The following is a 3,804-nucleotide window of genomic DNA, read 5'->3' on the forward strand; positions in this document are numbered from 1 at the left end:
AATAGGAGAAAATTAAAAGAGAATAGAACCACTAGTGGCATCAAGCGGAGGCGCACCGCCGCTGCTTTAGTGGATGAGCTATCGGCCCCTGAGTTAATGGGGGAAGGGGATGAGCATGGCAATGGCAGTGAACAATTGGTAAGGACGGTTGTAACGGTTTGTGTTCAACAATTCCATATGTGATTATCGATTAAGATATTTGTGTTTACAGTTGGACCATGCGACGACAGCTCCTCAACCACCTACAGGTCATCTTCAGACGCAGACTGCTAACAAGTCGTCGGTAAGATCGGTTGTAACGATTTGTGTTCAACATTTCTGCATATGTTTATCAAGTAACATAGTAATTTTTGTGATTGCAGTTGAGGAAGGCAACGACAGCTCCTCAACCACTGACCGATCCTGCTCAATCGCATGGTGGTAACGAGTCGCCGGTATGGATTTTAAAGTTGTAATGGTTAATGTTAAAGAATTCCTTATATGATTGTTGAATAACACAGTAATATATGTTATTGCAGTTGACCCATTCTACAAGAGTCAATGACGGAGTAGTCAAAAAGCGTTAGCTGCGACGGATCATGCACCTGCATAAAAAAGACATGTTGGAGCTAAAGGCTTGGATTCAGTCATTGACTCTGGCCATGCAAATGTTTGAAGACCGTGTCATTGCTCGTATTCTAGAGGGCCTGAAATCATAAGTACAATATTCTATCTTCGCTCATATATTTATCGTTTATGTTTAGTAGGTGTAGTTGTATTTTTTGTTCTCGATTTATGGTTTGTGTTATTTTATGAGCTAACAGATTTTTCCATTTGTCTCATTCTATAGGACGATCCTTCATCTCACGATGCTGGTGAAAACGATGTTGATGCTGATGATGAGCAGCATGATGAAGCTACTGTTCACTTTCATGATGATGTTGTTGGCCGTGACGGAGATGATGTTGTGGCAGGGGATGTGACCCTTCAATCAGATGATGCTGAAAGAGTCAATGTTTCTCAGGCTGCTTCAGTTATTAATGCATCTGCGAAAGGGGAGGGGGACCTTCACTCGCTCGTGGCTAAAGGAGTCCATGTTCCTGAGGCTGATTCGATTATCAATGCATCTGCGGGAGGGGAAGGGGACCTTCAGTCGCTCGTGGTTGAAGGACAACATCTTCTTTAGTCTTATGTAGTAGTCAAGGCAGTAGAAAAAGGGGATAGGAACCTTGCATCAGTTCAGGCTGAAGGGGACCATCTTCGTCAAAGCACTTCTGAAGCTAGGGGAACATGGTTGTTCTCAGTAGAGTCTGATGTCCATCATCGTGCAACACCAATTTCAGACCTAATTGAGCAGGCATAGGTCAAACTGGAGAACAAATACATTTCAAGCCCATACGATGACCCCTCAGTGAGCCGTCAGGAAATAAAGGACGCACTGGTGCAAGCATAAGAAGCTTTCAAGAAAGACGAGTGTGTGAGGTAAGCTCATAAATAACATTGGATGAAACATTAATCCACAAGGCTTTTGAAATTCATCTGTTACATATGTAGGTGTGATGTTGGGATCTTAGGGGATCAAGGTGCTGAGTTTTTCACAACATTAGAAGATCCCAAAGAAGAAATGAGTAGTGAACATATAGACGTATGCCTCAGTGTACTCTGTAAGTGGATGACAAGGCCAAAGTCGAAGTTGTACACTACCCGTGCATGCGTGGTTGACACAATATTCTTCGTAAGTTTATCTGAAAATTTTTCAATTCTGAAAACACTTAGTTTTTTATTGCATTAAGTGTAAGCTAATGTATACATGCTTCACAAGACACCATCCATATGCTAAATACCTCATTTCCAACTAAAGATGCCTGGTCCACGATGGAAATTTTATATGAGTTACAGGGGTACATGGAGGGTGAAAAGCCGACATATGGTAAAAAATGAGAAGATGTCGATTTCATCCTCGCACCTTGCAATGTGGGCAGGCATTGGGTGGTAGCGAAGATCGACTTGGTGAGGTGGACGATCAAGGTGGTGGACTCTGTAAGAACTGCGGATGTTAAGGATAACGGAGTGCGTGCGACTCAAATGACACCCTTTCGACTATTATGCTAATCATATGCCACCAAATCGGTTATTTCAACAAAACACGCTGAAAGACACGGGATTTGACGCTGATGCCAATGGATATCCATTTGCCAAAATCTAAAGTGCATTGGCAGAACGATAGTTTCAGCTGCGGTATGTTCATGATAAGGTACATTGACGATATTTTACAATAAGAAAATATCAGAGTTAAGTAGAATATGATTGCAAATATGCGTTGCCAATACACACTAGAAAGTTTTTCCAACAGTTGTGAGAGCGAACCCTGAACATATCGACCGTTGTATGTACATCATTTTTTTTGTATATATAATTAATTTTATTAATTTTAATATTCGTACATTTTGTACATTACTTTCCCATTACTTCTTTATCAATAAAACATAAAATCAAGCTGAAAAGTGAAAAGGTAAAAATAGAGAGATAAACTTCATATTGAAAAAATCCAAAAATCGAAAAGCTAAAATTTCCTTAATTTTATTAATTTTGTGTCGTGTCACCCACAAGACTGCAACATTTTGGCCTGCCACTCCAAGTCTGCATGCACTCAGCGTGTCACCATAATTGGCCCCTGCCATGTCACCCCACAAGACTGCAAGAAGTCAATGTGTCACGCCAAGTCTGCATGCACTCGGCATGTCACCACAATTGGCCCTTGCCGGGTCACCCCAAAAGACTGCAACAAGTTAGCGTGTCACGCCATAAGTCTGCATTAACTTAGTGTGTCACGCCATAAGTCTGCTTGCACTTAGTGTGTCACTATAATTGGCCCCTGCCGTGTCACCCCACAAGACTGTAACAAGTCAACGTGTCACGCCATAAGTCTGAATTAACTCAACGTGTCACGCCAAGTCTGCATGCACTCAGCGTAACATCCACTCACGAAGTTATTCAACATAATATAACTTAAACGAAGAAAATAACTCAAGAAAATATATGCTCAATGAAAATAAAAATTTCTATAAATTTTATTAAAATTTTTAAAAAAAGACCCCTCAGAAAATACATGGAGATGATACAAAAAAAAATGAACCGTAATTCATTTCTTCCTAAGTTCATCCACTTTGAACTCTATCTCCACGAGAATCTTTTTGTTGCTCAGGATGGCAGCCTCCAGGTCAAAAGTCCTTTGCATCAGGTTGTCGATGAGGGCCTGCATCTCCTGCTGAAATATCTGCAACTACTCCCTCAAAGGCATCTCTTCCTCTTCGGAGGTTACCTCTTTCGCGTTCTCGACTTTTGCATCTTTGAAGGTCATTTTTAAATTATCTGAGATTGATTAAGATAATTGAATTTGATTCAAATGATTAATGGTTCCCCTTATTTATAGACATGAATGTTGACTCTTCATTTTCTACATCCATTTAAGTGCAATGAAGGGGGGCTGAATTGGTTATTAAGTACCTATTCGGCCTGCCTTTTCATCTTATCTACCTCTTAAAAGCAAAAGCCAGGCCAAACATCATTTTTCAAGAAATTCTTAATAAAAAGCAACTTAAAGGTTTTCTCTCTTTCTCATTAATCAAAAAGGATTTTAATGTTACCTCTTTTCTCTTTTTCAAAAAATTCGTTATCGTTTCCTCTTTTCTTTTTTTTTTTTAATTTAAGCATCATGGTAGACCAACAAAAATCTAATACTATTGCTACTACAAAAGTTTGAAATTATATATAAACTTCAAGAATTACATTAGAGCTTATTAGGTTATTAAAGACCACAAATCC

The 3,804-nt window shown here is 39.6% G+C and overlaps 2 long non-coding RNA genes across 2 annotated transcripts; both read left to right on the plus strand.

Annotated features, from left to right (window-relative positions):
* LOC108660882 lies at positions 224 to 689 on the plus strand. The gene is made up of 3 exons (XR_001926582.1): positions 224 to 283; positions 363 to 434; positions 519 to 689. It is a non-coding gene; the product is annotated as an uncharacterized LOC108660882 (long non-coding RNA).
* On the plus strand, positions 836 to 2,422 carry LOC108660794. Its single transcript, XR_001926482.1, has 3 exons — positions 836 to 1,461; positions 1,534 to 1,714; positions 1,879 to 2,422. It is a non-coding gene; the product is annotated as an uncharacterized LOC108660794 (long non-coding RNA).

Source organism: Theobroma cacao, chromosome 2 (genome assembly GCF_000208745.1).
Source record: "Theobroma cacao cultivar B97-61/B2 chromosome 2, Criollo_cocoa_genome_V2, whole genome shotgun sequence".
Taxonomy (NCBI): Eukaryota; Viridiplantae; Streptophyta; class Magnoliopsida; order Malvales; family Malvaceae; genus Theobroma; species Theobroma cacao.